At 35.3% G+C, this 21,656-nt stretch overlaps 1 protein-coding gene across 12 annotated transcripts in view; it reads right to left on the minus strand.

Annotated features, from left to right (window-relative positions):
* Positions 1–20,912, minus strand: part of LOC135701740 (mucin-2) — a 426,987-nt gene extending 406,075 nt beyond the window's left edge. For 5 of the 12 annotated variants that reach the window (XM_065222645.1, XM_065222643.1, XM_065222644.1 and 2 more), the window contains exons 1-2: positions 20,480–20,912; positions 12,287–13,515 (exon numbers count right to left, since the gene is read on the minus strand). The gene's annotated coding sequence lies outside the window, so the exon portion shown is untranslated. Of the gene's footprint in view, positions 1–12,286; positions 13,516–13,577; positions 14,130–20,318 lie in introns of those variants that run through there. The other 7 variants (XM_065222640.1, XM_065222638.1, XM_065222637.1 and 4 more) reach the window with 7 other exon arrangements.
* Between the last annotated feature and the right edge of the window lie 744 nt (positions 20,913–21,656).

A 21,656-nucleotide genomic window follows, 5' to 3' on the forward strand; every position in this document is an offset into this window, starting at 1 on the left:
TCGTTCGGCCTTGAGAATCAAATCAAAAGTAACAGGTAGCAATTAGCGTTTGTTTTTATTTCAAATCGCTTTCTTCGCAAGTTTTGTCCAGCATCGTATCATTGCCAATCGATATGAAATTTTTCGGTCGAACCTGCACCAAATTTTCGTAATCATTGTTATTTGAAGGCGCAATAATATTTGTTCAAATAGGGGAAATGTAGGTAATGTCGGCCTACATGTCCCTAATTTGGGCCCATCGCTAAAAGTCTGCTATTTATCAATTTTATCTAAATGAACGCGTTATTGGGACGTTACTAAAGGATATTTTTGGTTGCTATTGAAAATTTAGTTGATTGCTGAATTTATGTATGGGCCCAAATTAGGGACACTTAGGCTGACATTACCTGCATTTCCCCTGTTTGTCTATTTTTATTAGTAAGTGATATCATGAAAGCTTTCATTAGATTCGATATAAGCTGTGATTGACTTCGTTAAAATTTGTAAAATATTATATATGAAGTTGTAATCGACACATTTTTTTTTTAAATGGGTCCAATTTATTATTAATTCTGTCATTTCTTAGAAAGTTGTAAGCTATTTTGTAAATAAAATATTTAATATCATTATCAGTTGTGACAATTTAATTGAAAAAAAAACGCGATCGATTTATTCAAGAATTCTGACGAATACCGTAGAGTGAAGTGAAGTTGATTGTTGAAGTGTAGTGAAGTTAATTCAGTATTGTTATAAGTTGTGATGGTTTTCATGATATTTTCTTAAGTACTTACACAAGGAGTCGGAGTCAAAGTCGATCAATTTTGAACCGATTTCACAGCCCTGATAGGAACACAATGCAATTTTCAACTTAGTCAAAATCTGTGAGTTTAACTCATTCATCAAATCTTGGGAGCTAAGGGAGGCCTCGAATGAATTTTAATATGAAGTCTGATAAACAGCACAAACCGTCAACAAAATATGTATGGTTGAAAAATAGGCTTTGTAGGCTAGCTTTTTAAACAAATTATGACAATTCAAATGTTGAAGGACGAATTTTTCACTCGAAATAGATTTTGACACCTTTCTAGTGAGTACCGGTTCCGGTACCATTTCCATATTCAGCCAATTTGGCTAAAACTGGTTCTTAGTATTGACATTGATCGTAGAAAACCCTTGTTGGTAATTTTCATTGTATTTCAGAATGTTTTTCAAGTTTTGCTATGACTCTCTCCACTGTGCACCAGTAAAGTAACAATTTATGAGGACTCCACAGACTATGATTTAGACTTGTAGAATGCTTTAAAACCTCGTTAAAACTTGCAATGTTTCTTGAGCAGGCCCGTCCCCAATATTTAGTTTAATTATAAGTGCCCCTCAAACATATAAAATGTGTGTCAGGAAACCATCTTCACAATGAATTTATGGCTTGGTTAAGTTATCAGATGAAAGCATTTTTTTTTTCGGTCTCTGTTCCGCAATCGAGAGACAATTACCAACGAGTGTCGATTGCCTCTTGGTAATTAATTACCGGCGGTAATCGAGTGCCAAGGAGGCGGTTTCCGCATCTGGTACCAACTAAACCCATCACCATATGGGCCGAGATTAACGAGTTTATACCCCAACGCTTTAGAAACAATTTTCAATCTGAATAGACCCTCAACCTGATGCATTGAGTTAACTAACATTTACTATTTTTATGTCATATCAAGACAAAACTAGAAATTTGATAAATCTCTATGCGAAATCCACACAGAACTTTCCTGCCAAAACATAAAAAAAAATCTGCCAGGAGAAAATGTACGTTAGCACGTATAACTGAATGAGGTCGCTCAACGAAAATATACTTTCCATGAACGAAATCGACAGTTTACAAAGGTTATCCATTTAATTGATTCGTGCCGAGCTGTGCTCCACTTGTTTCGAATTTCCTACTCTCCGCTACATAGTCGGGGCCACGGATCGACAGATGAGTCTTTGACCAGCTGATGTTGGAAGGTACTATGACCATGGGATCAATTTTCATACACCAGCCGTACGTCCAACAGTGCCAGCGACGAAAACGACGACGCCCTGATGTTTTCTGTGTGATGAGGCGAGAAGGGAAAGCTTTTCATCGGCATCATCAGTTTCGTGAGGCTTTTAGCGTTTGTTATAAGATGTATATGGAGCAATTGCTCTGGGAGTACACTATTGTTGGACTCTGACAAAGGTCCACGACGCCACTTTGGAGGGCGTAGAAAGAAAGATTGAAGCGACGTGCCTCATTGGCTATAGCAGTGTGATTTACTTTTGCTTTCATAGACGACGACGAGCGTGAAACTTTTGATTTGCAGGATGATGGGAGGGAGGAAGAAAAGTGCGCAATTAAGATGATGAAGGAAAATTATTTTTCGGGTTGTTATTTTGGTTTTAGAAATCAAAAATTGATTTCTGGTACCACGGTGCCTTAGCAGGTTGAGAGGGTACGTTTTTGTGCTGCCTGCCTGTCTTACTGCTGAACTGGTGGATGTGAGCTTTTGGTTGGATTTGGTTTCTTCGCTCAATTATGCGTTACTCGCTTAAAAATGCAGGTTACGCAAATGTTACGCAAAGACGATTTACAATCCATCGTGTATGAAACAGAGAAGCTGGCAATGAAGGCAAATGCATTTCACGATTGATAATTGTCAAATTATCACCTTCAACACGAATGCATGTAAATGTGGGATAAATTTAAAATTGCGACTGAGATGTTTCATGTGATTAATTTTTAAAAAAATCGCAATTATTATCAAAGAAATATGCATGGGAACAAAAGATTGAAAAGATAAAAGAAACATATTTTTCCACTTGAATACATAAATCTTTAGCATCTATATGGTAGAGTGGGACTAGTGGGCTAGGTTAGATGCTGATTAGATCGGTAGTTCTCTACAGTCACGAGACCTGGACTATGCTCAAGGAGGATTAACAAACTCTTGGTCTAATCTAAAGGAAGGTACTGCCTACCATCTACGGTGTAGATCGCTCTTTGGTACTTTTTCATGACTTTTCAATATAGAATGCTTACGTTAAATCCAATTGAATTTTCAGTTAACCCATCTTGAAATAGATAGTTTAAAACTATTAATCTCCGTATAAAAAATCAAAATTTCCGAACCGCAGAGCCACACTTTGTGTTATCACTAAAGGTGCACTTGAGAGCGCTCTTGAGAGCACTCTTGAGTGCACTTTCAGTGAAAACACAGAGTGTGGCTCTGCGGTGTATTGATTTTGAATTTTGATAGGGAGATTAATAGCATTAAACTATCTATTTTACGAGGTATAACTGATAACATGACTGGATTTTACTTGGAATTCTATAATAAAAAGTAATTAAAAATCCCCAAAAGAGTGATCCACCACTGGGTACTGGGAGAGCCACCCATTCCACGGCGCATAAATCTAGTGACAACGCACACTGGTAGATCTCGATATAAAAGTTGGCCAAACCCCTAAAAATACGTGTATCGACCTTAAATTGGAATATGTTTTCTTCTTTACAGTTGTTCACTTATGAAAAGTTGAATATCAGCAAAACTACTTTTTTGGCCATTTGATGCATGAAGTTAGTTAATTAATTAATTAATTGAGCTATAAGTCAAGATCAACCACTGTATAAAAAATGAGCAAATACGCAAACTTTTTGAGGTTAGCATCTTTGCTATTAAATTTGTTTTGAGGTTTACCTTTTAGGAATAGATAGTGAGATTTTGACTGAATTTCGGCATTTATATAAAAATGCTTAAGATTTGGAAGTCATCTTCATATATTGTCTTCGTTTAAAGTTGATATATGACACTATGTCTACTAATTTAATATTAAATCTCAGTCGAACTATGTTATAGCAACGACACGCAATTTGCAGGCATGGTACTCTGACTGTTGATTCTTAGTTTTTTTTTTTTGTAAAGTTATGCAGATACGTTTCATGTGGTCAATGTTTGCCTTAATTCAGTCCAAATAAAATAAATAATTCTGCTCAAACAAAAATTTTCAAAGCCTCAGACAACCTAAGAATACCGCGCTCTTTATCTTTGGTGATAAACTTTTAATAACAGTACAATTAGAAATTGAATGCTGAAACACCAATAAATGATACAATAAGTGGCCAATTAAGGTGTGAAAAAAAAATCGTATTTTCAAATGTTGATGATGACGATGGATCCGCTGTCGCTGTTCACCTCTATAAAGAAGTTAGCTTTATGATTGATCTATAAGTTAATTTATTTATTTATTTTCCTGAGCACCAATGCTACCGACGCCAGGGAGGCAGTTCCCACACCTGGACCCTACCTATCGACCCATCAAACCCATGAACCGGGGACCAACGGCTTTACTTCCCATCCAAAGGAAGGCGTGATCAGATATGTTATGCCTCAGAACATCAAGTTAATTTAATGAATAGATTTAAATTAGATTTTCAAAAGGATGAACTGATTTTATCTACGCACAATTTCTTCAAATGATTTCTATTGCTTAAACAGCGACAAAAGAGTTAAAAGGCCGTTGGAGATAACCACAAATATTTGTTAGCATTCCCTCCGCTAAAGAAAATCTAATCATAATCCTCATTACAGCATGCAGCATAAGGACATTTAACAATGACATCTTCTATTTGTTAATCTATCTATTATACTACATCATCGGTATAAAGATCGTTACATGCGTTCTATATCATTGATATGCAGTATAAATAAAAGAAGCCCTAATACACTAGAAACTGAGTTATTAAGAACCAACCTGCGAGTTCTGTTACACAAATAGCTGTCAAACCAGTTCTACGTAAAACTAAATCTCAAAATGCTTTATTGTGTGTAAAAACAAATAATCTTCATAAACATTCGCCAACGATGTTTTACAAATCATTGGTAATATATTTGGATTAATGCGGTTCAAAAAATCAATGATAAATACACATTGTCAAATGAACCATTCAATTAAAAAACGTGATATATGTGAAATAAATTACATTACCTGATGAAACAAATCCTGATCGAATAATTGTTGTTAGTGAATTTTTCAATGCATGGATGACTTTTAAATTATTGTAAAACAAATCCAGGATTTTCCGAAACGAGATTTTTGATAATTGTTATTTTTAATATCATTTTTCGTTTCAGTGTAGAAGTGATTTTTTATGTATGTTATAAGTCTTTAAGAAGTTTAAGAGCTTTTGTACAGCTCAATACGTAAACAAAATTTTGTAGGTCTTATCTTTGTTTAGATAAGTAGGACAGGTGTGCCAGTTATGGCTATACGTTCCTATTACGGTGTGTTCCAGTTTTGCTCACAGGCCAAAATTGGATCACACCACAATGATACCATATAGCCACAACTGGTACACTTATTTAGGAGGCTACCGTGAAACTGCTGAAGACAATTCTAATGCAATTTTCAAGAAAATACCTTGAACATTCTGAAGTAAACCTCAATGGAATACTGGGAAATATTATAAGATAATTTTAAAGAGAAATGGATTGAAATTATGGCATTTTTTGCGAGAGTTATCGGCAATACAAAAACAATTGTGATGTTAATTTCATAAGTATGTTTACGGAATTTCTGATTTGTTTCGCATTAAATTTCTCTTTAGTAAAGAATTCTTTAGTAAATATATGCAGATAATGTATAGGCTTTTATAATATTAAAGGGAATAAGGAGGAGAATCCTGAATTTAACTCTCATACCCTCGACCTTTTTTAGCACGGGTCGTACCTACCATGAAAAATCGTCGTAAAGAGTACATGTGGAGCCTTAGCAGTCTACGAGGCTGGCGACGTACAGCCATGGATCAAGTAGAATTGTGATGACTTCTATGTACAGTATAGGACACCCAGGTCTTAGCCTGACTGGTATGGTATTAGTACATGTATAATAGACTGGCCCGTAACAATAAAATATCTAATTTTCCTCGGGCCAACCTCTAGATTTGTACGTTTAGGTGAGAAAACCAATCTCTGAAAGTTTTAGCTCATTTGGTTGGAGGATGAGCTGGCGCTTTTTGTTTGAATTTACATGAAAAAATGGGACTCCTAGACTCTATCTATCGTAAAAAAAAGTTTTATTATTCTCCATTTGAATCAGATTTTCCAAACTTGTTGTTTAAACAATGAGTGACAACTTCGCTGAAGACTGTATTATGAATCCGGTTAGTTTTATTGAGATATACGCTTTTGAATGTATATGAGCATTTTGTATATGAAAATTACAACCAAATCTGTAATATAAACATTAAACCAAAAGCACCAGTCCGTGTTACGTCAAAAATAGCTGAACATTCCGGTTGTGGGCATCTCACCTACTGACACGAGTCTGGATGTTGGCCTGTGGAAAATATGAACTTTTATTTTTTTAGTGGTGATCTAGATGATTCGTTGCATAAGCTGCCTGTATTTTGTTGCAATATACGATCAAAATGCACATATAAATTTAAGAATGAATATCTCCATAATTCTAGCTTGAATCTTGATGCTGTGTTCAACAAATTTGTTTCTTATAGATTAAGAAATTTTGAGTTTAATCGGGTTTACTGAAGCAGTTCTATGCACGAAAGACTGAAAGGATATTATGTATCCATACATTTCAACCAATATCCCCATATAAATTTTAATCAAAAGCGCCAGCTCGTGTAACATCCGAATGAGCTGAAATTATCAGTGAGTGGTTTTCACCTAATGCCATTCCATAGCAAAACGATATACTGGTTCTCAGAATTTAATAAAAATTGGTAGTTTTGTTCCTTATCGCAAAATATTTGGCCCGTACTTTTTTTTTTGTCATTAGGAGGACCATTTCCATGTGAGGGTGGTCCAAAATATACTTTTTATGAAACATATAAAGATATTAAAAAATAGGGATTATGTATTGAAACACATTGAATGTATTTTTTTTATGGTTTTCATTGTTTGTAGACAGAGGGCGCATTATGTGATTATATTTTTCCGTGAAAATTTATACACAACATATCAAAAAAATAGCGATGTGTTTTTATTTTTCGTTTTTGAGTTATACATTTTTTAAGTTATCTAGTTTTGGGTTGTTTCAAACCTTTAACAGCAGAAGCAGAAAATAGGTATAGATTATGTGACTATTTTAGCTATGGTCAATGTTTTTAAAAACAACATCCCAATCCCAAAGTCATAAATAGACGTCCGAAGCCATTGTGGAATCAGGGCAACTTTCGGTTTCCTAAAAGCAATCAGGTATCAATATTTATATTTTCCGAACATCGAAGACGCATAGATCGAAAATCGGTATCCAATACAATTTTGAGATGGTGAGTTCCAGGTCTTAAAAAACCCTTAGATTTCCAACAATATAAGTGTTCTCGAAATGAGGAAGATGTGCAGAGACCGGCGCAAATCGATATCTGACACCAGTTTGGAAGTCGCTATTTTCGGTTTCTGAAAAACTTCTAAAATGTTCTAAAAATCGGAGTGTTATTGTATTCCCTAATTTAATATCTACAAAACTAGAAAATGGAATCTGACGTCGATAATTGGCCTCTAGATGTTATCCTTGTTCCAAAATTATCCCATTGCACAGTGGACCGATGGGATGGGAATTCGGCAGGAAAGCAGTCCTTGAACTTTTCTTTTAATTTTAATACATTTGGTGAGTTGGGTGAAGTTTTTGTGCTTAAAAAGTTCCTTCTTTTAGTGGTTTTAAACATTAGGGTGATCTTCAAACGAATTGATCTTTAAAAACTTATTTTCTTATGTTAGAGAAAAAATACTCATATTTTTTTACAAAGTTGTCAAATAAATATTTTAGCTAATTATCTCTTAACGTTCTCATTTTAGAGTAATTTTACAGAATTGAATTAGGGTGTACTCTGGAGTCGCTTTTTACGCGGTTTTTTTTAAGTTGTTTTTTTTACACGGTTTTTTTTTACGCAGTTAGTGCCGCTGAGTCGCAATTTACGCGGTACGTTTTTAACGATTTCTCGACAACAATACGACCTATCGAGTTGATTCCAATCACATTATCCGTTTCAATTTTTGGTGTAAATACAGAAATTTTTAAAATATGTCTATATGGACCATAGCATGCTATAATAACGAATGGCATTAAAATCCGATTTATAAAAAATGTTTAAGCATGTGAAAAATCAAAATCTCTGAAGTTTTTTTTTACGCGGTTTTTTTTTACGCGGCACGTATCCCCCGCGTTAAAAAGCGACTCCAGTGTATCTGAAAAATTTAGAATTTAGATCTTTTGTTAAAAATTTCTCGGGAAAGTTATCTTCTAGTAACTTTTAGAACTTGTTCAAATGTCCATTGTTACCAAATAAAGTAAATCGATCACGCGATAGTAACGAAGGTTTTGATCTTTAAAGAATGGTGCAAATACACAATAAAATTCAAGTCAGTATTTGAAAGAGCACAACTACGAAAAAATAGAGATATATTATTGTTTAAACGCATGTAAAACCAATTAGACTATTGTGATGTTTTAAATATAATTTAGTATGAATTCATTATAGTAAAACAAAAATCATGCGTCTTAAGAAACTTTAAATGTCTCTCGATTAACGAGAGCCGGAGTGGAGGATACTGTACACGCAGCTAGTACTGCAAAAAGTATAATTTGAGGTAATAGCTTAAAAGAGTACAACGTTAGTACAATGATGTACTTTGTGCGTACATGTTTTTCATGATTATAGTATGTGGCTATGTGCATTCCTTGCAAAGTTATAGCACTTTTTAACTTTATTTTATCCTATTTTTAACTGCATATAGGGGGGAAGTTGGCTAACCGGGACACCCTATCAACTTCTTTGTTTTTAAGCTTAGACTAGTTTCTGCAAAGTAGGTAAGGTTTGGTTAGCTCCGGTCTACGTTGGTAGACGAAATAAATAAATTCATAAATGAGTAAATAGGGTCACGTAAAATTTTCGCATTTTTGCCTTTTTCTATACATAAACTAGCCATACTGTAAGGTATTTGAGAGTTTATCGAAAACCAGAAGGTGCCATCTTGGATTCTTAAATGTCACCATAATTAGATTTCCAACCAGTGCTTGTCTTCAACATTCCAAAAATGCATCCCATATTGTTAGGTATTAGACCGTTTTTTTTAACGAAAGTCATCATCTTTGATTCCAAAATGATGACGGTCAAAGATTCCTGGAAAGGGGCGCCGGTGGTGTAGAGTCTGAGTGGCATTACATCTCTGATCACGCCTTTCACCACGAAGGGAAATAAAGACGTTGGTCCCCGGTCCATGAGTTGATGGGTTGATATGTAGGTTCCAGGTAAGGGAGCTGTCTTTTTGGCGTCGGTAGCATTGGTACTCAGTACGGAAAACAAATCAAGGAAAAAATATATATATTTCTGGTTACTACTCGGGTTATACGTTCCGAAAATACTCTATTGTAGGGTATCGGAAGCTTTTTGATTACCGCTGACCCTTTCCAAAGTACCGTAAAACGGGGTATCTTTGATAATGCGGGTAACTTTGATAGTAGAATACAATGATTATACTCATACTCAGCACTTTTTTCCGAATTGAAAACATTGGTTCCATATTGAAGCTTAAGGTATTGCCGTTGATATGGTAAATAGTTTTTATATAGTATGTGTTACATATTTGACAAACATAAAAAAAAACAATTTTCTTGTTTTTCACCTGTATGAAAAAGCATTAAAACCATCACTTATGAAATGCATTTCCGATACAGCCATCACAAATTTAATGATGTCTACTTATTGCTTATGATGTTTCTGATTATGTACTCAATCAAAGTTTCATATTTCTTGAACTAAGCTATTTGAAATTTACGCATTTTTTCTACATGCATCGAGCATTATCAAAGTAACCCTAAATCAATATACTGATGTTCGGTCAAAAGACTAAAAATATAGTGTAAATTTAATAATTTCATTATTTGATATATTAATAACGAATTGACTCTGGGATCCTCAGTACTTGTTTTAAAAGAAATAAAATTTGAAAAATATTCCTTGCTGTAAAAAGTATTTAGAATATACACAGTTCGAAAAAATAGTGTAAATTTCTGTTCAATATGATGCACATAAATGGAGCGTCACATATCATATACGTTTACATTATACATGTTGTAAAGTTCTAACACATTTCATACAATGTAGCAAATGTTTTATACAAAAGCCCATCTTTGTAAGCAACATTGTTTGCAAGTTGCTCAGTTGCGTGAAATGAAATACAAGTCTACGTGAATGAATATTTACATCACAATTAATATTCAGAATTTTTATCTGTATACTTAAAAAAACTATCAATGTTACCCCGTTTTACAATACTCAAGAAAATACTCAAAAAATGCTCTTTACCGCGTTCTTTCAAAAACTGATGTAATGATCGTTGTGTTTCAACCCGAAATATAATCTTTTTTTTACTAGACTTAGGAAATCCTGAATTCAAGTGAAAGCGATGCTGATCAAAATCAACTTAAGGTGATTCCTTGTAGCGTCCACAAATGGCCGCCACGTGGTACGCTTCGAGGAAGCTAATATTTGTGCACATAAAGTTTCGAAGTGGTTACGAGAATAAGGAGCTCAGAGCGAAACACCTTACTTTAATAATTTAAAGAATAATAACATTCATGTAAATTAGCACTTAATAAGAAAAAGCTGATTTTTTAACTCACTGCTTATGTAGGATAACAAATGTAAGTTTTTTCAAGCCAGGCTTGCTGAAAACTCCTCAAACTCATTGGAGGTTTTAAAACACTCTTGTTCTGCGAGTTAGCCAGCGCTTACCTCGAGTGAGTGGCGGCAGGAATAAGGAAGAAGTAAACAAAAACTCCTCGAGAGAGAGAGGGAGAGTGAACTTCAGCGAGAGGACGATTTGAAGTGAGGTGCGCTTTTTGAGACTCCGGGTGACTTTTTTGTTCGACGCAAGAAGCTCGGAGTTCACCCAGAGTGAGAGTAAGAGCGTGTGGTAGAAAACATGAACATGAATGGCAGCAAACCTCACTCTCATTTTATCCCCCTTCGCTCACAAGCTCTTAAGCTCTGTGGAATGATTTGGCAGTATGCATTCTACTCCTCAGAAAAATGCTACGCTCGGCTCATTTCAAACTCGCGAGCGAGGCTCCATCAAGCATGAATTTAGCTAATAAATTTAGAAAGTAGTTTTCGATATTTTATCACACCAATTCCTCTTGATGGCTTTTATCATTTTACCCTTTTCCCATGATCTGTTTCTGTCAGTTGTCGACCATTCAGTTGGTACCAGTTGGGATGTTCACAATAGTCATATTTGCGCTAAAAATCTTGCTAAACTTTTCTAAATGGCGTCTTCGACATTTTTCTATAAATCATAACACTAATACGTCACTTCTAATCGAAATAACGTCTGAGACAAAATTGTAGGGAATGATCAAGTTTCATGAAATAATTATTCGCGTTATAAAATATAAAGTAGATTTGAGTAATATCCAATATAAGTGTTTTAAATTTAAAATAATAAAAAAAATCCTTGTGCAATATCTTTGATTTTTGTTAATATAAATACCTATGGAAAATACAAATTTTGATATTATCGCTCGGAAAAAGAATTGAAAATATCTCAAATATTGATTTCATTGCATAAACAAAAAGTTAAAAATCTGACCAAAAGTGTCCAGTGATTCAACATTTGAAAAGTTCGTATTATTCAATAAGCTATTATAAATTAACAAAAAAAAACAAATTAAATAAAATGAACAAGGTAATTTTTTGACATTTAATGTAATAACACTGTTTGAATTTTGCACTCAAAACAACTGATCAATTTTTACCGTGTATATTTGAAAAAATGGATTTAAATTTTCTTTACTAGAAACTAGATAAAAAATAATAAGAGCTGTTTCCGTGCTACACTTGTACGAACAATTTCAAAGACGTCATTTTGAAAATTTTACAAGATCCTAAATGGCCGAATTTTAGCAAAAATGTGAATCATTGCTCATAACAAACAATTATGCAAAATGTCATGCAAATCGGAGAAGTTTGATTTGAAACTTCTATTTATTTTTCGCTTTGCCTGGAACGGCTCAGTTTTTAAATTCATCCCGCCAAAATTCCCGCTTGATCAGTAGAGAGTTATTAAACATCAAGTGTCTGACTCTAGGATTTGTTGTTGTTTTGGGATTCCCAATGGAATCATTGGGCGAAGTTCTCAAAATCTTGGACTTAGACAAATTGATAAGACTGTATGTCATATTAAACCTCCTCTAAAAAAACACTAATGATAAAATTAACCGTACACAAATGCGTCATCATAATAAAGCAATCAATGGCAATCAAATCGATTTCACTTACTTCCAAAATAGATGCCGCGTATATCGGTGTAAAACTCACACGTTTCTGCCGGGAAAGGCCACTGACTCCGTTACTAAAATCCAGCGTGTAGTTGAAAATCCGGGGCGACAGTGATGTCGTTAACCATTCACCACACTTAAGTTAACTGCTTCACCCACACTAATTTCACTCTTTTGCTCGCTGGCTGATTCGACTTACATACAATTGCTCCGAAGACGCGGGAATATCTAAAGTTTCACTTGGCTGGAAAATCGTCACAGACACATGATTATCGGTTTTATCAGCTCTCTTCCCCTACGCAGACTTATTCAGATACTTGCATTAAAGCTCTCGCCAAACCAACGACGATGACGCCAGCGAACAACAATAACAACACTGTTGCCGAACAACACTTTTAAACACGCTCTTCCTACGCTTGCACCAAATGATCAGTCGCTTGAAATCACGCAACCAGCATACACTCACTCAATCTTCGCACTGTTTGACTGAACCGGCACTAATGTCGCGCTGCAATAGAGATTAGTCGGTGTTGACACATTTAATTTTTGTTTTCCTTAATATTTTATTTATTTTCCACCATTTCCTTCCTCGATTCTTCGCACCTCAATGGTGATAATTATAATCATTTATACCTTCGCTTTCTTCTGCTCGATTGGGATGACACTCTTCGAAAGCAGCTCCAGCACTAACTAACACCGATGATACACTGGAGCAACTACTAGTTGACTAGCTTTCTTCTGCACCGATCTTCCGGGCTAGTTTCTTCTGCGTACGGTGAAGTCGACCAACGAACGAAGAGTTGAAACGAATTATTAGGTCAATTTTTACTCCTTTAGTTTTTCTCTTTGGACGATTTCATTCAGCTGAACTTACACGCTACCAATTTTCAAATCGTGCGAAAAACAAAAAACAACGAACTATTTTAATTTTGATTTATGAGTTATGTGTGATAATTATGCACGCGTCGTTTCCAACGAAATTTAATAGCTTTTAGATGTAATGATTTCACGATGAGTTGCACTCTTCAGTTAGTGTTTCGTTCTACACCTCTTCCGATCGTGAATATCATAGTATCAGTTATAATGGGCTTCTAATTAGTTTATAAAGGCTTACTTTTATTATACACCATACACACGCTATCTCTCTTCCCCTAATAAGCAAACATCCGTAATGTCAGCTGATCGATTTTCAATTTGATGGATGAGTCCTTCTCTTCATGCAACGTAGACCTGCAAAAAAAAACGTGACATTTAGTTTTAAGCACCTACATGCGAGAAACATTAGGTCTAACAACGAGGTCTTCCGCTTGGGCCACGTTCGATGCTATATGCCTAGTAGCGACTAGCAAAGGTCGTCGACTTCCAGGAAATGAGAGAAAATTGCACGAAAATTGTTACACAACGAATTGAGGCGTGGAATTCCCGTATCCTTGAATTCCTTGTCCATCGATTCACTTGCCGATCACATGTACACACATGTGTCATCACCGGTTGAATCCACTGTCAATCTGTCATCTAATTAGGATTCTCGCACACGTACAGCAATGCCATCGAATTGAAAATAAAAACAAATCCCACTACTTCTCGGGCCGTCGCTGTGCATTTCAGGGACGAGAGCAAAAGCGATAGACATTCTCTTTACACGCTCTTCAATAATAATAACGACAAAAACGATGGTGACACCGACAGGGAGATGAAATGAGAATATGTTTCACCAAGGAGAAGGTTGGATGCTGGGTTGCCTGCCTCCGGGAGCGAGTGTCAAAATACAGTGTAGAAGCAATTTGGCCAACACACATGCGTATTGCTTCGCAGTGGTAGTAGGCTAGGAAAATTGGTCTAAATGTTGTCAGTGGACATTAACTTCCCGAGTAAGACTCAAAGCATCTATTCATATTGGCAAATCAAAGTTGGCACTCGTGGAGAATAGAACAACTATGAAAGTGATGATGATTTCAAAATTTTTCACGGTGAGGTATACGAGTGCAATCTTAAAATCTATTTGCATTGCGAACAAATTATTTTAATAAAATCTGGTTGGTAGATTTTATTATAGTAGATATTAGTAGAAAACGTAAGGGCTACTCAATAGTCATTAAATATATAAATAAAAAATCTTTTCAGATTTTTAGATGCATACATAGATTTAAGTTTTTTACCACTTTAGCAGCAACCAGATTTAAATAAAATCCATTTGCAAAATAAGCATTTTAAGATTGCACTCGTATACCTCCCCGTTGAAAATTTTGAAACCATCATCACTTTCATAGTAGTTCTGCTATTATCCACGGGAGCCAACTTTGATTTGCCAATTAGGGTCTTGCAGTGAAAATATTACGATCTTTCGTCACCTCCTCCATTCGGAAGCGAGAATTGCTATGATGGATACAGATGATTCTCGGGAAAATTTGGTCAATTACGGAAAAATAAGATTTTCACAAGAGACGAACCAGCTAAATGCTGAAAAAAAAAGATTTTCACAGGGAAACTGTTGGCAGAATAGCGTACGCGCAAAACAAATGTCTCTTACAGTGTAAGGATGGATTTATTAAATCTTCTGCATATGTTTCTTACAACAAATGTTATGGTAGTTGGACTGCTGCGTCTGTACTTAACTAATATTCTTGCGGTGTGGTTCTGTGATTTGCTTGGTAAATAAGACTGTGCGGAAAACTGAATTTTTTTTTCTCGATCAAAACAATCTAAGGGCCGATCCACGCTAAATTAAGGAAAAATTAACCCCCTTCCCCCCGTTCGTGACGTTTTTCCTGTACCTAATGCATTGCTTGTCACAAAATCATAACCTCCCCCCTCTCCTTATATCGTGACATAATATGTGCATCACCCCTAACCATGTTTGACTATATTGTGCATTGGGCTATTAATATCAATTTTGGTCATAAATTTGGCATTTGAAATTATTGTTGTGCAAGAGTATCTAATATCATTTGTCTAGAACATTTCAAAACGCTATCACGATGTTTTACACCACATTTCTGTATTTTTTAATACTTAGGCGGTGTCTTCAGTACGCGTAGGAGCAAGCTGATCTCGTACAAGCCTGTAGGGCGGTACGGCATCATAAGGAGAGCGGTACTTAAAAAACGTGACGTGTTAGAACAAAAGTATACGCTAGATAATGGGAGAGAGAAGGATTAGTAATTTCCATTTAATTCCAAATTACTAATCCTTCTATCTCTCATTATACAGGTATTCCACTAAGACGCCCACATTCATCAGGATATACGCTAGACTTTAACTCAGATCAGATATAGTGAAAATTCTAGGACAGTTTTTATCTTGTTGTTAATACTGGAGGGATGGTTGTAGAGGACGCTAATATTCAATAAAAGTTCATAATAACGGTGCGTATGCAAACATTTGAATACTTCGAAATATCTATGGAAAATATGATACTTGATGGTTTTCATAGTGATATCATAGTAGCAAATTTAAGAAATTTATTTTTGTTTACATAATAAGTGTTATGTTGCATTGAGGGTGTCTTCCAATAAACACAATTGGAATTTTGTGTTTGAAGGATGCTTTACAGGTTTGGCACATTTTCATGAATTTACTAAGCCATCATCATGCGGTGGTAACATCTATAATGATTTGTTTCCTGCAATCTTCCAATAATAATATAATCAACTTATTGTAGAAATGAGTTGTATGTGTTGCACAAAACATCCCACAAGTGCTTAGTAAATATTTTCTTAATCAATATTTCAATAATTCAATATGTCTGAATTCTTATTTTAAATATGAATTTATTCTATACCTACGGTTTACCAAAGAATGTAAACAATCCTTTAATGGACCCCATGTTTTGCACAGAAAAACATTATTTTTTTTACAACATTGACTCAGACGTAATTTCGAACAGGTGAAGTTTTCAGATTTGGCGTGGAATTGTTCAATGGCGTATTTGATATTGAAATCTTAAATTCGAAAATGACACTTCCAATCATGATGACGTCTAAGACAAAGTTCTAGGAAAAAATAATTCATTTTCACGGTGAATATTTCAAGTAGGTTTTTGTTAAAAATCCAATACAAAGTTAATGACAAATGAAACATTACCTTCCCTAATATTTTTTGAATATTTTTTTATTTATATGCCTAAAACTGCAAGTTTCTGTGATATAATCAAGTTGAACTCTTACAAATCCACAAAAACATAAAATAACGACCTTTGAACAATTTTTTAAACATTATAATTTTTTGAAACTTTAAAAATTGTTTTATTTGCAAAAAAACATCTAAAAACTAGTCATTTACTTGACCACAAGCAATGTTTTTTTTTTCTTATTTTTAAGTGTCCAGATAAATAATTTCACATTTTATACAAGCTTTTTGCTAAGCAGTATTCAAAAATATGTTAAATATATGTTATTTACTTATTAAAAACTTTTTTCTTTGTTTTTCACCTCAAATTACTTAAAAATTTTGCGTGATTATTTTTCCTGAATTATCATCAGGTACGCCTCAATCGTTAAAAGACTTTCCCCGAAAAGACTATCACCACAAATTTTTCCCCCGAAATGTTATTCCTCGAATGGATCGATTCCCTGAAAAATAAAAATTCCCGGATATACCATTTCCTCGAAAATATATCACTTTACAGTTTCGTTAATTAACAACAAAACATTTCTTATTTTCGGCAAAGGGTCCGACGTAGTAAAAACCATCCATGCATTTCACGCTTGAGGACACGAGTTCAATTCTCATCCCCGGACAAGTTACGGATTACCAAAAATATGTGCAATATGTGTATATAGTTTTATTATAAAATAAAAAAACATGTTACTTTGAAGATGATACTGCAGTTATTTATTTATTTTAGAATTAATTAACGTCATTTCACTTCTATCATAGATTCAGTGATATAGACGGAATGTGGTCTGAATGAGGAAATATGGTAACCCTTAGTACAATGCATTTTTTTAGCCACTCTTCTTTCTTCATATTCGTGTCACTTTACGGGATTTTTTTTTTTTTTTTTTTTTAGCAGAATTCATTGTAAGGGTACATGGGGTAAAATGTTCCCTATTGGAGGCGAACCAGCCCAAGGCTGAAAGCCTCCCTAATAAAGATAAATTAATTAATGAATTAAAATGTTCCCTTGGGGCAAAATGATTTTTTTTTACCAATTTTGAATACATTCACAAATAATTTTCACAGATTTATCCTTCAGCATTACTGCAAACGGTATTTTTAACGCCACATTGACTGTGGGATACATTTTACCCCAGAAACAATATTGGCTTTAAAAAAACGCCTAGAAATCCGATCTACAGATATCCCTTTGAAAATCTTAACTTTTTCGGGGAACTCTAATGCTTTCGGGGAATGCTATCATTAAAGGAACTGGGAACCGTATTTTCGGGGAACTGTTTTCGGGATACTGGTTTTCGGTGAAAAGTTGTACAATCATAAAAAAGTATATAAAGCAAGTATTTATATTTGAAAAAATTTCTATCCAAACCATATGTCTCATTGTTTTGATAAAAACAAATTAAATTATTTACCATAATCCGAGGGCAAACTGATCACCGTGGAGAAATTTATCATTATGGTTTGCGTTTTTAGTTGTCACGTAGAAAATGTTCGGTGATATATATCAAGAGACATGCATTTCATCATGAGGCTCCAATGATTACTTTGATGAGTTTCTCATTACAATAAAGTATATTTTACAACATGAATTTCAATTATGTTTAGCTGACGTTCAATAGCAGCATTCAGTATGCAATCGAATGGTGATATGCTTGCATCCAGAGTTGATTTTTAAAGAAATTGCCTAAATGCAAAACTAACATTTTAAGAAATCTTTGTTTTTTGTAATTTGTGCTGAACATTCATGCACAACAATTTGTGAACATTTGTGCACAACAATTTTAGTATCTGATTTGGATTCATTTAAGGGGTTACGCCACCCTAGGATTTTCAAAAAATCGATTTTTTTACATGAAAAGGTACTCTGAAGGGAAATAAGGGACAATTGGTTCCATGTCCAACAAATTAAAATTCCGAAAGTTATAAGCGAAATTACAAAACTTTGCATCACGCACCTGAATCTGTACCTCAAACTTCAACCGTGTTTTTTTTCGATACAACATTTCTCTCCGCTTCCCACACGATAGCATCTGCAATTTTGACTCAATTTGATCTAGACTTTGACGATTGCATTCTCTGATTAATTATCTAGAGAAGTACATACAAACTTTTCAATTGTTAAAAAATGCAATTGTGGTAAACAATTTTAGAAACAAATTTCAGGCGAAAAAACTGATTTTTTGCAAAAACAAGTCCCATTTGCGTAAAATTCAAAATGTTTTCATCTCCGTATGTACTTCTCTAGGTATTCTTATATAAAATATGAAAAACCACTCGTTTTTGTTCTAGGTTCATATTTACGACGAAGAAAGTGTGGGCCGCGTAACACTACACGGGAAGCAGTGCCAGGAACTCGCAGTGCTGCCAACTGCCACACATGGTTTCCCCTTATGAAAAAATACTGTAAGCACCCCTAATTATGTGTACTATAAGCCCATATAAGTTAATTTAGTATGTGAATTTATTAAATAACAAAAAAAAATAATGAAGTTGGTGCATTTTTCTGTATTCTAGGGTGGCGTAACCCCTTAATGAAGAAATTTATTTTTGTATTTTCATTATTAAGTGATTAATTTGCCCCCAGTTTACGGTACTGATTTCTTGGTTCAAAATGAATGAGCGCGCTGAAAACACCAAGACGATACAATGTCAGAGCGCTGTTTAATTAGCATTATTGCACTTTTGAGGGGATCAGGTTCAGTAACAATATAGTTTTGAATTAACATTTGAACAATAAGTAAAAATATATAGAAGTATGTTAATCAAATTTGATGAAAATCAGTCACTTCCGATGCCATTCAGCAAGTTAAGAAGTTTTGACTGATAACTAACCGCAAGGTGGATCCTACTGGACTATTATTACTGACATTTTTGGTAAGCCAAGCGGTAAACGGTAAAAAAAATAGATGCCTCATACCCCTCATAGCTATCTTATAGCGATAAGTATAACATAGCAGTGTAAGCCTATATCCAAAGTAATATTGCAAGTTTTATCAAGGTTTTAAAGCATTCTTCAAGTCTAAAATATGGACTACAAGACGATGATAAAACTTAAATTGTTACTTAGGATTACATCTCCTAATATTGCACATTTCACACCTTAGTAGACTACTGCGCGGAACATAATCGCTTTTCTCACTGAGGCCAGGGAAAATTAAATTTGATAATTTTGAATTTAATACAACGCTAAATTTTACAACAGAATATAGTGCTACATTTTACAACAGAAGCACACATACTTTATAGTAAATTTCCATATATTCATAATAACATTCACTGGCCTCATGTAAACTAAAGGCACAGTGAAATCCCATGAAATTCGTGAGTACTACGAAAAGCATGTGCGACCAAAAATCTAATTGATGTTAAAGCATAGAATGTATGTGTCGACACATTGCAAACATTTTATTGGTTTCATGTCTGGAAACATGAAAATTCTGTTTGATTACATTTCAATTTTAGTAAAATCCATTCCATTTGCTCGGTCTAGTAAATTTATATTCGCCAGAAATCCCCTTTCCTGAACATTGTTCTCTAGTCCAATAATTTGTCACTTTTCTCTCCATTAGCAACTAACTCCTAAATATGGCTTATTTCACACATAGTCGGACCTTCGTCAAAGTATTCAGCGTTTTTTTTTTTTCTTTTGTAAACTTACGCACTGCTGGAGGCAAGAACAGGAAACGGAAGCCAATTTTCTACATTACTTAAAATGTGTCCTCAAACTTGTGGCTAAAGCACCATTGATAATGCCAAGGACAATGATTCTCTCAACCAAAAGCAAAACAATCACACTAGTATGGGTACTACTGTCCGCTACAGCATCCACCTTCTATGAGATTGCAGCATCTGTCAAACGCTGCCCACCGGAAAACGCATGTTGTTTAACTTCAAAAGAAAAGTTTTCATCGCACTCAAAATATCGGTGATGTGTTTCTTACACAAACGCAAAGCACAGCACAAAACAAACACTCGTCGCATATGTGGACAGAAAAAGATTATCGTAAATAGCTGCGGAGATTGTGTCAAATGTTCTTCAAACAGCACAGAACAGAATGGGGTAAAAACAAGATACCAGTTAGCAATGCACATACACGTCAACACAACACAGCTTCACTCTCTCTCTCTCTCTCTCACGCTGGATCCGTGATCGCACTGCCTCCAAAACTAAAAACACTTCTTCAAGTCTCTTCTTGTTCCGCTCTCTGGACACGCGCTACAACCGACCGAGAGATGTTACCCAGCGGTCCCCTTTGACCTCGTCCCGTCCAGAAGAAGTTTCACGCGCGCGGATGATGGCACCAGACGGTGAGCTCAATGGTGGCAGGGGCAGCTCCCAAGTAACAGAACCACAAGTCAAGAGCGGGGAGAACGACCGAGCGAGCACCTTAACACCGGACATAAACACGCACACATACACACGAATGCACTGTAAAATTAAATCTATCTTCTCACGACACAAAACACGCAAAAGAAGTACGTTTTCCCGGAAATTCGACCGTCGCGACTCACGTTCCAAACTGGACTGATTTGACGCGACTCTGCTTGGTGGCAACGGCGTCGCGGTCCTGGGTACACGATTTCTCGCTCGCGATTTCGGATTTCTCTGAGTGCCCAGACCAGACAGCAACGGCAACTTGCGCCGTTAATGCACATGCGCATCATTTACTTCCAGCTGTCCGTGAGTACTACTTAGAGGTGCTCCAGACGGACGGTCTGGCCTGGTCTGCTCGGGGGTGGCAGCCATTCACGATGAAATTACGCGAAAAATACGAGAGAGCCACACGTGGTGGGATGGGGGCTTTGCTGCCTCTACGTACTCTCTCGCGTCTGTTTCGGTTTGTTTGTAGGGAAATTGTGGCTCAAGTTTGCATTTCGAGCGTAGCGTGACTCGGTGACATGGTGACCTGGCGGATGGTTTGGGTTTCACCCCATAACTGTCATGCATTTTTATGCACTGCAAAAAGGCTACTTATAATTTATTCGATGATATTGAAACACTCTTTTCTATTTATCATTATTTTTGAAGCTGTTAGGTAAAAGAAAGTTACAACTCCTAATTAAGTAAATGCTAAAGATTGTGTACCTGTGGCTCTCAGTCTGGGGTACGCATCCTAACATTCGCAAATTGAAATTGTTGAATCTTTATTTTCATTTATTTTCAATTCAGCTAAAGACATCACAATTATTACAAGATTCTTAAACGAAACTGCATACATGTTCTACAAATTTTATTTTGCGATAAATTATTT

Source organism: Ochlerotatus camptorhynchus, unplaced genomic scaffold (assembly GCF_037179485.1).
Source record: "Ochlerotatus camptorhynchus isolate MF236.1 unplaced genomic scaffold, CSIRO-AGI_Acam_v1.1 ptg000176l, whole genome shotgun sequence".
Classification (NCBI taxonomy): domain Eukaryota; kingdom Metazoa; phylum Arthropoda; class Insecta; order Diptera; family Culicidae; genus Ochlerotatus; species Ochlerotatus camptorhynchus.